Source organism: Archocentrus centrarchus, chromosome 17 (genome assembly GCF_007364275.1).
Source record: "Archocentrus centrarchus isolate MPI-CPG fArcCen1 chromosome 17, fArcCen1, whole genome shotgun sequence".
NCBI lineage: Eukaryota > Metazoa > Chordata > Actinopteri > Cichliformes > Cichlidae > Archocentrus > Archocentrus centrarchus.
The window spans coordinates 29,356,919-29,377,277 of NC_044362.1; the positions used below are offsets into that span (position 1 = coordinate 29,356,919).

At 37.5% G+C, this 20,359-nt stretch overlaps 1 protein-coding gene across 2 annotated transcripts in view; it reads right to left on the reverse strand.

The window, feature by feature from the left end:
• LOC115795528 (integrin beta-1-like) overlaps positions 1-8,773 on the reverse strand; it is a 29,307-nt gene extending 20,534 nt beyond the window's left edge. The window contains exon 1 of one of the 2 annotated variants that reach the window (XM_030751494.1): positions 5,359-5,382. The gene's annotated coding sequence lies outside the window, so the exon portion shown is untranslated. Of the gene's footprint in view, positions 1-5,358; positions 5,383-8,436 lie in introns of those variants that run through there. The other variant, XM_030751493.1, reaches the window with a different exon arrangement.
• Between the last annotated feature and the right edge of the window lie 11,586 nt (positions 8,774-20,359).

The window sequence follows — 20,359 nt, forward strand, 5'->3', positions numbered from 1 at the left end:
TGATCGGCCTATTTGGCACTGTTAATTCCTACTGTGCATTTCTGGCTACTTTTTGCCGCAGTTTCTGAATTTATCAGTGAGAGAATAACAATCATCATCTCAGTATAAGGAATAATAATCATAGCATCAATATGAGGACTCTCAAAAGTTAGTAAATTCCTGGAGGGAGATTGCTGAAATATCAGAATGGACGTGAGGGAATGTAGAAAGAAGTGAAAAAACTAGAGGGACAAATAAGTCTGCACTGAAAAAAAGCTGACTGCAACAAAGAGCGAGGTCCCAGGAGGAAAAAAGTCCCAGCATTTTATTTGTTTCTGTTGGCCGGGGCCGCATGCAAAAGCACCGGGACACGACCACACAGTAATTAACACGCAATGCATCTCACACAAGCAGAAATGCTGGCAATGACAACAATTTTACCTGAACCAGAGTCTGATTGTTTGAGGGGCCGACTCTAAGTTTATTCGTTCAATAGTATTGATGGAACATTGACAAGTTTCAGCTGATAAGAGCTGATAGTCTAAAGCAAAACAGAGTGGAGACTTAATTTGTACGAGCCTGTGGCCAAGCTGCTTAACACTGTGAAACATGATTGAAGGAGGCCAACTGGTATGTGAACAGTGATCACCATTGTAATGGCCACACATGCATTTCTTAAACAAAGCATCAAAAAAAATTGTGTTGAGGATTTTTTATAATTGAATTATTCGAGTTACTCGATTAATCGTTACAGCCCTAAAAGATATGCAAGAAGGAGACCTTTAATATGCTGTAACTTCTTTTGACCAGCCATTTATCCCACATATTGATGTGACTCTTTAAAATTTATGCACTCTAAAATGCACTTTTTGAAGTTTTCACTGGTTATTTAACCTAAAACAGCTTGCTGGCTTCTGCTCCTCTACATCACTGACATAAATTGATGAAGTTTTGCTACTGCATATTCTACAACAGTGATTCTCAATAACTGGCTGGTGGGGTTCAGACTGTGACATTCTGAGTGGGTGTACAACTGATTTGGATGCACAGTTGTGAGTTTCAAGGCTTAATGAATACAAAATGATATTAACTGTGTAAATTATGGTCCCCATTAGAGTCAAAAATGAGGATAAAGCTGGATCTAAATGGATCGCTAATTGCTCTATGTGAGAAAATGTGTTACATTAACAGTTTGTTTTATTCTTCCAGCTTTTTAAAGCCTCTAAATAGTCACTTCACTATAACATGCAACACAAAAATGTAAATAATTTAATAATTAGTCCACCTCTGCCTGATTAGTTATTCAGTGTATCAGCATTAAGTTCTGATTTAATCCAAATTATGATGCACACAGATTATTCTGCCCCACATGAGTTAAAAGGACCTGGTCCTCTGCTGGCAAGTACTGATAAAGGAAAAACAATTAATGAAAAAATATGAAAATCTGTCACAAGAAAATGTCACAATGAACACAAATTCAAATGCTAACACAATAGTTATCGCCACCTTCCTGTTTAAGCCCTTCTGTTTCACCACACAGAAACGTTGGTCTATGAATCGTTGTGATGACAGACCTGAGAACCTACTGTTTACAAGAACACATGTAAACTGTGGCTAATCGTGACTTTGTATGGTCAGGCTGGAGAAGATGGAGACCGCACAAGCCCTGTGTCATGCTGCAATTTAGCGTCACAGTTTTTCATAACAATTCAGCTTCTGCTGATAATAACCAGAGTCCGTCACCTCTCACCAGCACAGCTGCAGTAACTCAGATGGCATATGGTCAGGCATTACTTAAATAGGTGTTCACACGCTCCTGATCCAAATGTTACTTTTATATATCAATAGCCTTCATTTCAAAGCGTAGTGCAGTACTTTTACCAGGAAACTTCACAATGAATGACTACCAAGAGACTTGGTTATGGCAGCCATTCCTCTGAAACAAGAAGTTGCTCAATTTATTGACAAAAAATTAGTAGGAAATTATTTTTTCTTAATGTTAATGTGTTACAAGATGACATGGGGTTGTGGATTGATAATGTCTAGATAATTAATTATTTAAAGGTGCATAAACCAGATGTCAACCAGACCAAGCTACAAAATCACTTGTGAATTTCTGAACACAGAGTACTCAAATAAAACAAGTAATTGATATTTTACATTCTAGACAACTGATTTTTTTCAGAGATCACATAGATTTTGTATCAGCTGCTTGCAAATTTGATGCAATCGGGATTAAAAATGGGCCACAACGATGGCAAGCGTGGAGGAGCTTGTCAGGGCCGTTCAGCAGCTATTCATTTGAATAACTCTCCTAACCAATGGCTTCAATAGCTTCTATGATAATTAAAAATCACAAAGCATGACAAAAATGTTACTACTTGTGAAAAAAATAACATCCCCTCTTCCTTCGAACAGAAAACAGCTAACACACATAAAGATGACTATACTACAATAAATCCTGCAGTTATAATAATGTTTTTTCTGGCCACGTTCATACAGAAGGGTTTCCTCTGACTTAAGGCAGTGCTGGGATTTTCCAAGGCAGGGTAAGCATGAGGGACACAGGAGGTGACTGAAGGCTTCAGTCTCAGACTCTGCAGACATGTGTCACCACTTGTAATACAAAGTTTGAGGAAGGAGACTTCCGCTTTTAAAGCTGACGCCAGACGACTCATCTGGGAACAAAGTCCCATTAACTGTAGGCTGTTGGCTGATATGTGGGTATTGTGAAATAAAAGAGTAGCTTTATCTGGCTCAAAGTAAAACATGTCCATAAGCTAAGCTGAAAACCTGTCTTCCTGGCTCCTCTGTGACCTCTGTTCAAATCTGTCTGCAGCTACAAGCCCGGTGTTGTGAAAAGGTAAAGAAAGCACACCTGTGAGTGTTCAGTATTGCACAATAAGGTCTCAGATGACCAAAATAGTAATAACGGTTTATGGCATATTGAGGCTAAATCAGGTTTCTTTACAAAACTGTTATGTGATAAACACGAAAGACACAAGCAGACATGATCTAAAGCCCTACATCTATTTTGCACCTCCCCCCACATCAACCTCAGAGGTCTTCATAACATGAGCACCTGCAAGAAGGTTTCCTGCCAAATGCGGTTTGCTGATGTGCAGCTTCCTCGACTTCCTCGCGTGGAAAAGAAAAACAGAAATGGTTGTCTAGACAACACTGAACTTAGGCATGCTGAACAATTAAACAGCACCTGTTTTAAACAACACAAAGTCAGTACACTAATTCTGAACAAAAACACAGCGGTTTATCCCAACAACTTGCCTTCGTGCATGTGAATGGTTAATTGGAACTAAAGGTTTCAGGACTCTTCCTGGTTTCTCAGTGGTTCCTTGTTTTTGAATGAAAAGACTAGAGATGGTCACACTGCCGGATACTAAATACTGTCAACTTATCATTGTGACAATTTCCCACACTAATCCATTTTATTAACTTTATATATGTATATACCTGTGGCCAGGTGGTGGATGTAAAAAAAGAGCATCAATGCACAATCAGACTTTGAACATGGATTATTTATTTAATCTCTCAATTATTTTCTCTATTTTGCTCAATTTTCACAACAATGTTCTAAATCTATACATTGCTTCTTTTGTGCAATGCTCAGTTAAAAATACTTGGATTTCTATCACATAAGCAAAAATGTGAACAACTGTCTGTGTGCAGCTAAAAGGAGAGGCCTTCATGCATGTAGCAATAACCTCTCTAATAAGTTCCTCGTGCATTTCAAACACCATCTTTAAAAGTTCCACATTTGGTTTACAGATTATTTGCATTTGTTTCCTTCCTCCATCTTTTACCTCCTTTTACGTGCATTTATTTATTATGTAAATAAATATGTAATGCCACAAATGTAGGCCTTAAAAAAACTGACAGCTACTGCAACAAGCACACTTGTCGACACCTGAATCTTCCAAATCTACTCTGAGAAATATGCAAAAAGAAAGACAGCAGAAGTCCCCGTTGTTCCTGCAGAGTGGATCACCTGGGAGTTCACAGAACGAGCCAACCACCCTTCCCCCACAGCCAAAGCGCTCTGTGCCACCCGGTGTGGCAGCCGGTCCACACCTGCTGCTGAAAGTCAGTCTACTCTCGGTTCATTAGGTCCCCAAACAACTCAGCATGACTTTTCATCAATTTCCTTAATCAAACCATTCCCAGACACTGCTGCTCTCATCCCACAGGCTGTTGAAGGATAGGCACTTTCCTTCTCAGGGCACAACTGAAGGAAACGACCCATGTACACTACATATGATTGCTTGCAAATTCACTGATTTCCTTGTAGGCACTTCCAAGAAAATATTTTACATTTTTGATCTCTTTTTGTTGTCCTTCTCATCTTATAATTTTTTTACTTATTTTTTCATTGCTTGTGTATAATTTGTGCTTTTCTTGCCACTCCAATTCATACCAAGAATTTGGTCAAGATTAGAGGTCAGAGGTCAAGTTTTTCTGAAAATCTTGTGAACATGATAACTAACTCAGTGGTTTATATTTATTATGATTTTAGTATTACCCATTCCTGGTTCTCACTTAGCCATCTGCAAGTCACTAAGGCTCATATACACCTCATTAAGACCTATGTGTAATTATGTGTTGTACTTCCAGGGGATTTGTGCGACCTAAAGATTCTACTGACGGGAGGCTGAGGGGTTGCACTGACGGTTGACAGTATTTATTTGTTCAGTCACTGAAAGCATCTTTTCATACTTAAATTTGGTTTAAAGGTGAAACTGATCTGATCCAGATTCTGGATTTGCATGCTACTTGAATTTAACATTTACATTCAGAAAATGAAAGTTATTTTAGTTTTTTTTTAAACCTTGAAAAATTATGGGCATGGACAATAAAGCCTACCTGTTATCTCAGTGATTCAGTGTGCTGTCTGCTGGGGGCGGGGTTTGGGTTTGTTGTGGCCGGCATCACTTGTTTCACTTCAATTTTATTGCAGGCTTGAAAAAGAACTAAAAGGAGGCCAATCACATTATAGATTGCTTTCTTTATCTGCATTTGAGGCAAAGAATCAGAAAGCACGAAGCATCTTCTGGCACCCAACTGACAAGAAAAAGTGGATGAAGGGAAGTTATTCTGTTATTCTTTCCCAACATGTGTTTGGCTAATGTCCTAATTGTCAGGAGTCCAGATTTTTACCTTATCTTTTTATTAACACAGTGAAAGTTCCCATTTCATCTAAACTTTGTGTGGGCCAAAAAAAAAAAAAAAGGTCCAAGGTGAGATTTGATTATCCTGACATGTCTAAGCCTGTTAGACCTTTGCTTTAAAATCTAAAAGCTATGTGTAAATTCAAAATATCCAATTCTCATGTCTGTTAGATATTCAGCAGTCAAGGAAACTTACTCTGGAAAAGTTCAATCTGTTGCTCGAGCTGGAGAGTGTTTGGGGTTTGTTTGGGATATGGAGAAGATCCTCATCACTCAGCCTTCCTCAGAGGGATGAGATAATGCATTCCAGTTTAACAAACTCCATATTTATGTCATGGAAATCTACGTAACTGAAATATGGCGGCACCCCCCCCCCCCCCCCCCCCCCCCCCATTTCTCTCTACCATGAACTCAGAGTTAACTCAGTCAATCCAGTCACAAGTGACTTTGTGCTCTTTTGGCTGCTCGGCTGCCTTTTACACGTCAAAGCCAGAATAAGTTTTCTTAAATAAAAACTCCATTAAGAACTTACTAAGGCTGGATTTCATGAAATACCTTATAAATTAGTTTTTAACTTTCTGAAAAAGACCACTGAAATTTGAATTTGCTCCTCTTAAATGTCTTACGTTTTTTTGTCAATTACAGCAGGCTAGATCAATGGCCTTCAAACACACACCTGTAATCATATTTGTGGGAAACATCCTATCTGAAATATCATCACATCTTCTTTTAATTATATACTGACAGATGAAGACACCTATTTGCAGCTTTTGGACCAAGCATGACACCTACTATTTAATTAGTTGCACTTTTCTCCACAAAGAAAGTGATCCTTGCTATCAATCAGACCATTTGTGTCCTGATTTAGTAAGTTTAAATTGCATTCATTACTTCTTTTTTTTTCTTTTTAACAGTTGTAACAATAATTTTGCAAACCACTGACATAAATTTTTGTCTCTTGGTTGTAAAGTCTGAAATAAACCTGTCTGTGCATCTGACTTTTGTCACTCTCTCTGCGCAAAGATGCACCTCCCACTCCTCCATCCAGGACTATGGAAGCTTGATTCCTCCAGAAAAAAAAAAAAAATCCCTATCCATAACTCGAAATTTCGAGTTGTTTTCTCAACATTTCAAGTTACTAAGTTGAAATTTCGGGTTATTTTCTCAAAATTTCAAGTTGTTTTCTCAAATTTTTGTGTAAATAACTTGAAATTTTGGCTTAGCACTGCCACTCAGGAAGCTCCAAGGAAGAGTTAACTTAGTTAATTAACTTTCTGTTACCATTAAGTGTTTTTTAATACATATTTTCACACAGCCTGGAAGAGTTAGTAGAAGGAAAAAAAAACTTTATAAAAAGGGAAATAAAAATAAGAAGCAGATAAAAGTTCCAACTTTGCACTGGTACTGAGGATAGATAGTGCTACGTTAACCTCACCACTCATGCTTTACTTAACAATTTTTCTGGTGGAAATCCAGAGCCTCTTTAGTGCTGATCTGCACTTTTTTAAATGGTTGATTATATAATCTAAGCTTTCTGGTAGAAACTGTGCATTGTACCTACAATGTAGTTTTAACACAGAAGTACAAATCCACTGTAAAAGTAACCTTGAGTCCATCAGTCAACCTTCTTGTGTTTACCGCTGCACCTCTCAAGTGGTATGAAATATTTCTCTTAACTGTGAGAACTGCCAACACTTTACTACTGACTCAGGCCTCATAATATCTATGAAAGGGCCACGGTCATATCTCCTCAAACATGCCACTCCCAGTTGCTTCATCTTGCCTTCACTGGAGGTGCTGTAATCTGTTACTCACATCTGATCAGTCAGAGGGGGGGTTAAATGACCCTCCAAACGCCCCCGGATAGATGCAGGGTCTTGTTTAAATAACACAACGATGTAACTAAGGGAAGTGACTCACTGATGCACAGTTGGCTATCGTCTGCAGACATGTCTGCAATTAACATGTCTGGTGAACATTATCTGCGCTCATGAGATCTACTGCTGTACAAGATCAAATGCATATGTGTTTATCACACCTCCATACAACACTGTTACAGTACCATGTCATTATAATGCTGTCTACTAGCCAAGACTGGTCAGTAATTAACATGAGTCATTTCATTTTATTCCTATGTCACTAAATTAGGCCTTACAGCAAGAACTAGGTGGGCAGACTGCTATTTTAACCAAATCAACTTCTTCAGGGAAGAAGAAAAAACACCCCGAGACTGCAATTCCTTTACAGGAAGAGAACAATGCAGGCAAGACCAATCTTGTCCAACTGGAGTGCTGGAGTCAACATATCTGAATCACAGCTGTGGTCAAGACTGAACAAGAGGCTCTTAGATTCTGGTTAACCAAGCTGACCTAGCTTTAAGACGTACTGGTTCTTACTGTATCCTCAACCACAGTTTATATAGCCCATAATGCAGCCTAACCAAACCATAGTCCAGCTGTGGTCTCTTCAAGCTATCCTTTATAACTCTCCCATGGTGGTGTGGGTCTACAAAAGGGAAGTTACGGCATCAGATTAAAGTGAAATGCTGTTTAGGACACAACGGGGGAAGTTTGAGCCAAATGATTTAACCACATTCCTTAGACAAACCAGACTGCTTCCAAATTGGTAACTTGGGAATTATTAGATATCGTTTCTCAAATCGGATAACTTCACAAAACCAAAAAAACTACATTATTCCTCATGAACAGCAGCGATGTCCTCACTTTAAAGAATCCCCCATTTGTGTGACAATAAACTCGGTGGAAAATGGGAAAACAACGGCACAATACTGCTATATGTAAAACAAGACATCCACATTATCACTTATAGGACAGCTCATTGAAGGACTTGAAATATATACTCTTGAGTCTTAAACACCAAGTTAGTGTAAAAGCTTCTGCTGAAGTTTTGACTTGATTCATCCGGATTAGGTTTTGTTACCAGCTCTTTGAGGGACAAATCCCACTACCCTCTCACACTTTAGCCTCTCACACTGCCCTCTTTGGTAGCATAAAGCGACTACTTTTTTGGCCTACTTTAAGCACAAAGCTCAAATTTAGATTTTAATCAAGGAGCCTTGAACAAGCTAACATTATACGTGTCACAGCGCTGAAAAAAAACCGCATTAAACTAGAAACTAAACCGCTAGCTAGTTGCTGTTAATCCACACCCAAAGTTTTTAGCCCGAAGACACACATTCTTTGCCGCCGTCACTGTTTTCAGCCATGGCAGGCCGGGTAATGTGACAAATATAGGTTAAAATAACACCACTCACCTTAAGCTTGATACCTTGGCGATGTCTGTGTAGATTCAGAGTAACATCTGCCTCCAAAAAGTGTACAAAATCAAACCGGTAATTGAAACGTAGACTAGCAACAACTGTTCTGAGGGACCGCTTTGTTTTAGCTAATAAACCGCACCGCCCAGACGTAACGTTAACGATTAAGAGCGGGTGGAGTTAACGTTTATTCACGTGGGCTTTCTCGAGAATAGATAAGGATCGCTGAGCCCCCTGCTCGCTCGAATACGTTACTGCCGTGACTGGGGCTCCGGGTGAGTGCCTTTTTTTATTACCCCACTTCAACAAACCTCTTCTTAGCTTAGGCCCGCCTACACAGGAAGAACAACGGCACCAGAGGGCAAAGGAACAAACACACCGGAGAGAGCGGTGAACCTTTTGTCACCCCTGCTGTGGCGAAGTCACACACACACACACCAGCTCCCAGGCGGTAGTGTTTGATGTGATCTCACTCACACACACGCACACTTTAGATATTTTAAATGTAATTGAAATGTAATTTATACTTTATATATAAGGAGGAATTTTAATCAGAATATTTGAACAGAAATAAATCAAATAAAAAGTGGCATGATGCAAGAGTTTGAACATTGTTTTGTAATTCATTTCAATTCAGTTTTATTAATATAGCGCCAAATCACAGCTAACAGTTGCCTCACGGCGATATATTGTAAAGTAACAACATTACAATAATTTATATCGTAAATTATAAATAAATAATAATACAATACAATATTACAATATTTGATTAATAAATATTGTAATTTGCATATATAGATATAGATATATAGTACAGTAAAAAACATACAATAATTACAGAGAAAACCAGTGAAAAGCCCCCCCCCCCATGATCAAGCACTTTGTGACAGTGGGAAGGCAAAACTCCTTTTAACAGGAAGAAACCTCCAGGGAGGAGCAGTCATCTGACGGTGAGGGAAGGGAGCCAGAGATTAATAATAACTCATGATTAACTGCAGAGTGTTGTATAAACACATAAAGAGTGAAAAGTGGTGAATGAAAAAGAAACAGTGCATCATGGGAACCCCGCAGCAGCCTAGGCCTATTCCAGTTTAACTAGGGGATGGTTTAGGGTCCAGTCCTAAGTATTAGCTTGATCAAAAAGGAAGGTTTTATGCCTTCTTCCATTCTTGCATTTTAACTAACTGTTATTTGGCGTCATGGATTGATAAAGCTGGGTATCGCTACATAGCAATGAAAATGTATGCTATGCTTTCTAATAATGCAGCTTATGGGAAGCATGTATAATGTAAATAAAATTGGTCCTAGCACAGAACCCTGTGGAACTCCATAATTAACCTTAGTGTCTGAAGAAGACTCCCCATTTACATGAACAAATTGGAGTCTATTAGATAAATATGATTCAACCCACTGCAATGCAGTACCTATAATACCTATAGCATGCTCTAATCTCTGTAATAAAATGTTATGCTCAAGAGTATCAAAAGCTGCACTGAGGTCCAACAGGACAAGAACAGAGATGAGTCCACTGTCAGAGGCTCTAAGAAGATCATTGGTAACCTTCACTAATGCTGTTTCTGTACTGTGATGAATTCTGAAACCTGACTGAAACTCTTCAGATAAACCGTTCCTCTGCAGAAGATCAGTTAGCTGTTTTACAACTTCTCTTTCAAGAATCTTTGAGAGAAAAGGAAGGTTGGAGATTGGCCTATAATTAGCTAAGACAGCTGGGTCAGTGATGGCTTTTTAAGTAATGGTTTAATTACAGCCACCTTAAAAGCCTGTGGTGCATATCCAACTAATAATGACAGATTGATCATATTTAAGAGCATCAATTAAAGCATCAATAAATGGAAAGAATTGTTTGAGCAGTCTAGTAGGAATGGGGTCTAATAGACATGTTGATTGCTTGGAGGAAGTAACTATTGAAGTTAACTCAGAAAGCTCAATTGGAGAGAAAGAATCCAAATAAATATCGGTAGTACTGAAAGTAGCTTAATGTTTTTCTCTAATAAAGAAAATGGATGGATGGTTAAAATTTTATTTGTGAAGAAACTTGGTATCGAATGTATGACTGGGGGCGGGGGTCCCCTCTCAGTACCGACCGAAAGTACTGAACAACCGCTTCCTGATGCTAATGGCAGCGGCGCTAGCTCAGCCCGGCGCGACGGCACCTCAGCAAGGCGCAGCACCGGGTGATCAACCGCTGGCTAGGACCCCGTGTCCTAGCTTCACGGAGGGCTATTTTCACTAGCGGAACAAATCAGAGCCTGGCCAGGGGCGGGGCAAATGACCGGGCCCTTTATACCCAAATAATAAAGCTCATCATAACATCATTTTACAACATACACGATGTTGTATGTTATGAAATGCCACTCATGTTAGCTTAGTCCATAAAAATGCTCCACTTAGTTTACAATCTGTTGCCAAGTGACTGATGATGCCGTTGGTGGACGGTTGGTGACGAGTTTTACCCACAATACACTTGGAGAAAATAGCGGCGATCCACTTGAAAATTTGCGTGTCATAAAGTTAAATGTAAGAGTGAAAATAAAGCCAGTCATGCAGCACAACATCTTATTCAATATTTTACACCTACTACATCACTAAAGTCAGTCGGTCTTGTAAAGTTTTTAGCAACCATGACTCAGTCCTGACTCTGGCAACCTTTAAAACCCTCGTGTAAAAACATGAATGACGGGTGATGTAGAGCGGGCTGTATCCTTGGTTATACACTGTGCACATTGGGATACAATCAGGACAGGGCCTGTCTTCTTCTCCTCCTCCTCCTTCTCCTTCTCCTCCTCCGCTCCTCTCTTCTCTTCGGATGTGACAGAGGCCTGGCTACCTGAAATCTTTCCCTCCTCTCCTCTCTCCCATCCGGCCCCCTCTAGGCCCAGGCCAGGGGCGTGCCGCCCTCCCAGCCCCTCCTGAAGCTCCACCCCTGGCTATGTTAGAGCACAAAAACCTCTTTTTCCAGGCTAAATGAACATCTTCTAAATTAGTGAGATGCCATTTCCTATCCAGCTTACGGGTTATCTGCTTTAAACTACGCATTTGTGAGTTACACCATTTCTGATTTGAGGCTTTCTTTTTCACAGGAGCCACAGTATCCAGAGTCGTACACAGTGAGGATGCAACACTACTGACGAGATAATCGACCTCTGTGGGAGTAGAGTTTAGGTGGCTGCTCTGCACTGTGTTGGCACATGGCACTGAAGAGGATAATAATGGAGGAATTACATCCTTAAACTTAGTTACAACTCTGTATTGTACTGTAATGACATTTATTCCCCACTGCTGTGTAATCCATTATTGTAAATTTAAATATTAAGAAATGAACAGACAAAAGAGGGTTTTCGGAGAATACGTTTAAATATTCAGTTTCTATGCCATATGTCAGAACAGAATCCAAAGCATGATTAAAGTGATGGGTGGGCTCATTTACATTTTGAGAGAAGTCAATTGAGTTTAATAACAGATTAAATGCAGCGCTGAGGCTGCCATTTTCAGCATCTATTTAGATGTTAAAATCACCCACTACAATTATCATAATAATTATAAATTTTCATTATAATTATATCATTATAAATATAACAGCTAATCACCTGTTTTATACTCTACTTTAAAGTCAAAACCCTCCTTAAGTAACAGGACAAAAGTTTTAGCATCAAAATGTAGTTAAAGTGTCTAAAATAAAAATACTCATTATGCAGAATTAGATACACTGTTGGAATTTAGTTATTGATTCATTAATGTCTATGTAACAGTGAAGCTGCAAGGAGCCACAGGAGAAAAAGAGAGTGCCAGCAGGGTGGAGTGGGTGGGAACGAGCGTCGGGGGTGATATGTGACAGAAGGATAGCAGTTGAAAGGGAAGGTTTGACACCTGCTGTGATGTATAATTTGGAGACTGTGGCCTTGACAAAAAGAGAGTACTTATTTTCACTCCTGCATTGCTTTATGTAGTTAAAACAGAGATTTAAACTACCTCTGATCAACCTACTGTGCACGAGAATTTCAGGTAGCTTTTCGTGAGTATTCCTAGAGACAATATAGAACAAGATTTTATGGCGCTCAAAGAATCTTGATTTAAATTTACTGAAGAATTCAGCATCAGCAAAGAAGATGAATGCTGACAACCGGCATAACTCGCTTCTTGAACAACTTTCCATGCATCAAACTGTCATTTTAGTTGTGTGCTTGTATATTTTGCATACTCCTGACATTATCTGAGTTTTAATTACACTGCAAACCTGCAGTTTTGTTGTTCAGTGTGCTTGTACATACTGTACAATAAGTGTTTGAAATAGGGGAGTTAAAAGTGCCCAACAGTGAATTTATAATTTCCATTTCAGGCTACTTAGTAGTTCTGCAGTACACTTCAAAGATACATATTTTCAGTTAAAGTGTTATTTTCCAAATAAAATTTGAAGCACAAACATAGCATCTCACCAGTTTATGAACTATAAGTAATGGAAGAAATATTACATTCTTTACTTTGAATGCAGCACATAATCATACCTTACAGTGTAGCAGTCTTCAGATAATTTCAAATTTGCCTACATGTCAGACTCGTGTGATGGTCTGACATGTGATTAAATCTTAAATTAGCTTCAACTCTACTAACTGAAACGCCCACATTCTGCTAATATGTCAATGCATCAATATAGAGGTAGTAATATTTGATAATAGTAATATAGTATCACCAGTTGACACATGCTGCTTCATGTGAAAAACCACATGTTGGACCTCTGTCCAGCATTTATTGCAGTCGCATTAATTTCCACTGCAAACGGCAAACTATCAGATAAAAGTGGAGGAGGAAATGCTGCAAAAATGATCTCAGCAGAACAACAACGTTCATCTGCTGTTTTAGTTTGTTTTGTTTTATAGGTCTGCTGCACTTAGTTACCCATCAGCTTCATTTCCTTTGTGAACAAAGCTTAGTCATTTGTCACCTGATCTAATTTCCTGTTTAAAAAAAAAAAAATCAACCTGCAAACCTATTTTTTGGACAACATAATTACTTAATTTCACAAGACAGTGCTGACCTGAAAGTCAGTTTGCCAACTACTTTACTTTAGCAGTCACAGCAGGCCAACTTTTCAGCTTCACGGACTCATCACTGACAGCTGCCAGTCTGTCCACGTGGAAACAAGTGGAGAGCCCAACATTTGAAAAATACCAAGTACATCAAGCTGACTGAAAATAATGCAAGAAACAGCCATAAAATTAAATTTTAAAGGAAGGGTGCAGTGATAATGCTCAAAGCCTGGGGGATAAGCTGACACAGAATATAGTATATGATACTTTTAGAAAGAGGAGAATTGGATGATTTTAACAACTTCACACTTACTTTGTGAAGTTACTTTGTACTATGACTTGTTCTGTTGAAATAAAGGTTAGAATATAATCCTCCTTAAGTTAAACCAGTCTTAAATTGGGTTGGCATGATGTGTGATGAGTATGTAGCAGCTGATGCTGCCAGCTGGACAAATGACTCATTAAGTCACCATCTCTTTAAGCATCTTGACACAACCGCACACTCATCCTGCATCATACCTCTGATAATCCATCCAGGAAGAGTTCACTGTGTGCTTTTTTTTTAGTCTCAGCTTCATATGTGTTGGGAGCTCAACATAACCATATAATTTATTATTTGCATGTTGGTGGTTTTGCATGATAAGATTATAACAGTAATGTTAAGGGCAAATACTATCACTATTATGTGTTTAGCAACAGATGAAAAAATATGCTCCTGAATAAATATTGAATGCACTTGCACTTATATACTTGTAATATTACTGACCCCTCAAAGCACGTAACACTAAAAGACACATTTTAACTATGCAACATTTTATTCCATACTTTATACACTTTATTTGCTTCACATCAATGGCCACTCTAGAATTACCCATTTACCTAACTTATGTGTGCATGCATGCAGACTGCACATATACAGTAAAGGCCCCAGCCAGGGTTCAAACCCAGAGAAACCCTTCTTGCTGTGAGGCACCAGTGCTAACCACAGTATCACCGTGTTACCCTGTCAAATTAAACTGCTGACACGGAAATCAGAAGGGTATGAGAAAGTGGTGCAGTGGCACCGATGTGGGCAGGAAACGAAACTTGAACCGAAGCCACAAACTGTGGTTTATTTAGAATAGAATAGAATTATTTGTTATTATACAGGATGTACAATGAGATTGGAGATATGAGATATGCAATCAGACTTGGCTTTGCTGAGGAGGATGATGTCAGTTCATGCAGATGAGAAAACAGATGAGCAAATCATGCATTTTAAAGATAAATGCATAAAGCATGATTCAGTTTTATGAGAATAGAAAGCATTTAGTCTGTGCATCTGGCACATGCTGCTGTCACAAGTAGAACTTTCTAGGGTCAATGCTGCCTCTCTGTGGGCAAAACACAACATGACAAACAGATGAATAGAATAGAATAGAATAGAATACCTTTATTGTCATTATACAGAATGTACAATGAGATTGAATGCTTGCATTTACTAGGAACAAACAAACAAACATGTATCTATTCATGAATCCATGGTCTTCCTCTTATCCAGTTCAGGGCTGGGGGCACTGGAGTACCCAGCCCTGAGAATGACAGACAAACATTCACACTCACAGTCACAGGGCTGAACCACATCAAATGATAAACTGCCTAAATATGATGTACAATTAATATATTTTTGTCACTTCTACACAGCTTAATCACCTATGAGTACAACTGCAGAAGCTCTTTGAGGGTTGTGATTCAGGTATACATGTAGTGACTCAGTCATAATTTTTAAAAACTTGACAAAGCTCCTTTGTTTATTTAGATTAATGCTATTAAAAAAGATAAGAATTGATTTTATTTCCAAATTGCTTTGCATTAAAAAAATCTGAATTTTTCTGCTTTTGTTTAATGCCTGTTTGCATTTTGTGTTACCAGGATTCCAGCCAGCTAAACAGTTTGGAGCTTTAGTCAGGACAGAGCCTGTCCCAGGTGGCACAGTTAATTTAATTCAATTTTATTTATATAGTGCCAAGCAAACAGTTGCCTCAGGGCACTTTAGGGCAAGAGCCAGACTACACCCTGGATAACAGGGCACTAGTGTATCACATGCATGTTTTTTGACTTTGGGAGTAAACTGGAGTGCCTGGAGAGAATCCACATAAGCACAGGGAGACCATGACAGAAACTCCTGACAGAAGGACGCCAACTGTCTGGATTCAAACCCAGGACCTTCTTCCTGTGAGGCAACAGTGCTAACCACTGTCTCCTACAAATTAACCTCAGGGAGCAAATTTAGTTCTGCTGGCTCTCTGATTTTAGTATTTTCCCCCAAATGCGGGTGCTCACCCCAACAGGCCCATCAACTTGTACTAGTGCTCCAAGATTACAGTAGTATAGTGTGTACAATGGAAATATTTGAGAAAGCTTTGTAATGTGGCTTCTATAATCCCTCCATGGATTGACATTAGGTTTTAATTTTGTAAGCCAAAGTAAGCCCAACAGTTCCAGGTCAACTCACTTAACCTGTGAGAGCACAGCTGATTCTGTTACAAAGCCATAAAAATAATTTCTATATTATTGTTTGTAAGCAGATCAGAGTCTCAACAGTTATATCAACAGTAATTTATTGCACTTGAACATCAAATTAACCTTTGAAAACCATTTCACAATAAAGCCAAAAGTGCCCTCTGGGGAATGTAGAGCATGATGGCTTGCATCACTGAAGATGCACCGAAACCAGTATCTGTTGAAACTGTTTTTTTTTTAAATTTCCATTGTTTTTCTCTGCTTCTGTTCTACATAATAGATGTTCAAATTGTGTACATTCAGTAGAATTGTAATTTAAGTTGAAGTAAGAAACTGTATTCGTTTGTGTTATTATTTTATTATTACTTTGCACAAAAATAGCTGGTAGAAATGTCCTCCAAAGAGCAAACTTTTACTTTTATACTTTGAGTACATTTCAGTCTGTACTCTTTCACTTTTATTTGAGTAAAGAAGTTGAATCAGTACTTGCAACATTTACCTGAGTTTTTTTTTTTTTTAGCACAAGTGTGTGTGTGTATATATATATATATATATATAGTATACTTCTATACAAATAACAAATATGTGTACTTTTGTACACCTCTGTTTATAAGATAGTGAATCATCATATTTGCCTGTCATTCACAGAAAATATATTATAGCTTTATGTGCCTAAATTGAAATGTGATTAAAGGCCTCTATCAAATATTTTATCTTAGTATAATTTAAATTTCCCCAGTTTTAAAATGTACATGAAAAAATCTGATTGGCAAACTTTTTCATTGTTAGTTCATTTGATTCATTTGATAGTCTGTCTTTTATACCATGTTCAAAAGGTGCAACTTTTACTTTGAAAGTGAACTGTCTCTGTTTCCAGTTTGCTTTGCGATTGTTAAGATTTTCATTGTACAAGTTGGATAACGGCGTAAGCTGGTACTTCAGTATGCCGAATTGTATTAAATTTCTTTTTGTCTAGAGTAACAATAAGACAGGGGAAGCTTACACAGCAGTTGAACAATGAATTCACACTTTAGCATTTCCATTAGCACAATGAAAATAGGAAATGCCACCCAGAACTGGCATTTCTCATTATGCAACTTGAACTGCGGATGAATTATACTTCATACACAGATTGCTTGAAATCGGTCTTAACTGGATAAGCAGAAGAAGATGGATGGACGGATAGTTTATTTAAAGCAATATAAATAGCTAGGCTCCTTGTGAAACACACTTATTTGCTTTCTTTTTGAGAGTTAAATGTTTAGAGTGAAATCAGTCTCATAGTAATATGAAACCAAAGATAAAGCAAAGATTGCATATACAATGTGGACATAACCACTGGGATGTCATTTTGGCTATCTGCATCTTGATTATTTTTTTCAGCCCAGAGTGATACGGTAGCTGGAAACTGAGTGAGAATGCACTGGGCATTCACATAGTACTAATTTGTCAATCACAAGTTTACTGTCAACTTTATTGTCTATTTTTTTCTCTAAATGAGAGCATAAATTATGAAATAAACACAATGTATTAAACAAGATTTTATACTAGCAACTGAAACCTTATGAACTCATCAAGAAAAGTTTGTTTCAGGGTTATAAATTAAGTGAGCACAAGGATCCTTTTGTGACAGAGGAATCACCTCTATCTGGCCATTAGAAACATACAAGTTTAAGGCACATACATATATGCTGTTATTATTCAGATATGGAAGCGACATTAATATTTTACATACAGTCTAATGAATCGATGATATTGAGACAGTAAGCAGAGGGAACTGCCTGGCTCTGTGCAAAGGTAAAAATTTACCTCCTGGCACATTTAAAGTAAACTTACAACAGCTATAATTTACATGGCTAGTGTTATTAACATATTTAGCCAAATATCAACTTCTGTCTTTTTTTTTTTTTTTTACATGGGCAGTGGTTACATAAAAGAAACATGGGTGTTGTTAAAAAAAAATTCCAGCACATAGCCACAAAAAAAATATCAACTGGTAATTTTTATGCTTTTTACAAATGCAAGGAGATGCTAGTAGGCAGAATTTGTTGTTATATTTCTACAGAGCCAGGATCTTTTTCGGGGAACCATTCATGTAAGAATTTATGAATGGTCATTAGGCATTTTATTAGTATTTAGTAAAATATTTATTAAAGCTTTTTAGATATAGAACAGCCTTTGGGCCACTAACTTATGGTTTCTTAAATAGACTGACCACACTTATGTTACCCTGCAAGCCTTTTTCAGTTTAGCTGGTCAAAAGTCTCCCAACTAAGAAGCTAAAAAGTAAAAAAAAAAAAATTCATGTTAGCAGAGATTTGTTCACCACCTGGTGTGCCTTGTGGCAAAGTGATGCCAACAAATTTAAACATCTGTTTATGATTAAATTGCTGCAGTGAAAACACTTTCAAATAATAATAATAATAAAAAGCTATTTGATGTTAGAAAAAAAGGTAGCTCCGCTTTTAATTAAAACATTTATTTGATCCAATTCTTTGGAATGTAATAGTCAATGATGAGAGTCTGAGACAACAGAGACAGATGAGTCTGAGTGTTGACCAGAAAGTCAAAGTACAAACAATACTATTAGTCACGTAAGGCCTCACTGCTTTCCAATGTTTTTTTACTTCCTTATTTCCTTTTTTCCTAGATTTGAGACAGCAAAATTACAGAAACAGTACTGAAAATAAAACATTTTTCTTGTCATACAAAGAAAAAAAAATTAAAACATTGGCACGTACATCAGTGACAGTACAAAAACACAAGGTGATATTATACCAAGTAAATAAAATTGTTACTTTTCAAAGAGACGCATATAAGCTTTTCTGAGAATGAAAAACATCTCTGTAAATTGTACATTTCAGAATTATAACATAGTCTTCTGAAACTGTGTTAAAAAGAAGCAACAATAACACTGTCCTCGCCTTCTTTCTTTCTCTCTTTTCCTAAATCAACATCATAAACACATAGATTTTTTTTTTTAAATATATCAGTGCAACATTTGTTTTCACATTAAGTGCTGCAGCATCCTTTTGTGTTTAAAGGGGGATGATATCTTATCTGGTTATTTTTCTGTAATGAATGTGCAGGTAAGATTTTAGGAATAAGGTGAAGAGTGACATACAAGAATGAAGCATGAATGCCTCAACAGTCAGCACACTTTGATTGTGGTTGCTTGGTGAATAGCCATTGAACAGACAATTACAAATTGAGAACTGATGCCGATGTCACTTGTCATTTTGAATTGTGTTATGCCTCATAAAATGCTACATTAAATACTGGTAGATTTACCATCCATGGTGCAATAAGACAGGAAACAAGCAAGGAAAAATATCAACCACACCTTCTTATTGGGTTTTGAAAAGTTGTAGATGTATATTTTGCCCCAACTTAAAGAGCATTACATCAGAATATTCCTGTTTATGAAAAACATCTGTTGTAGACTGACAGATATTTAGTGACTGGTGACATTTTTCTCCAATCTGTATGGTGTTTTAAATGAGAAAACCAACAAGTTTAGCTAAAAACCTAAAGCGCAATAAAGCAGTCTTTTTAGGACATGTTCTTTGTTTTTAACAAATTTTTACAGAAAACTATATTAACTTTTTACTTCACAGATGTCAAAGTTGGTAAATGTAAATATTTACTGTAGTTTAGAATAAATAAGGCCTAAAAATGCTCCAGGAAATTAAAACCAAGTACAAGCCACATGAAATAGAAATAGGAAACCAAATTCCACAAAATAAAGTAACTTTAAAAAAAAATTTTGAAGTAAGAATAAATTCAAATTCTTAATTCTAAAGTCCAGTCTCATCTAAAAAAGAAGTAATCTGTCAGCTCAGTGAAGGATGGGTTTGATTGAGTAGAGGACTCCAAAGAAACTTGAAGAGACGCTTCAAATAAAATTTCACAAAACCAGAAACATGTCGGTATCGCTCTGTTTTTTTTCTATACATTATCAAAATTCAAATGAGTAACAGTGAAATTTTTGTCAGCATATAAAGGATGCTGCAGCACTGGTGTCTTTCTCTATAAAGAGGGCGCTCAAATATATTAAAACCTATGTACAATATGTTGGATGTGTCATGTGCCATGAAAATGAGGCATTCGGGGCTCCTACACATTTTCCATCTGGAAAATTCTATAGTTTCACAAGTTTTCCTGAACGTCACCTAGATTTTGTGTTAGTGCCACTCTCATTGAGGCATGAGGATCTACAGAGCTACACCAACACGTGTGATATTTGACAGCACACTACAACACTAAAAAGTTTGTAGGTTTATTATCACAATGTGGAAAAGTAATTTTTTCTGCAATTTTTTTTTCACATCTGTGTAGGAACCCCAGATGGAACGCCAGCTGATGGAAAAACA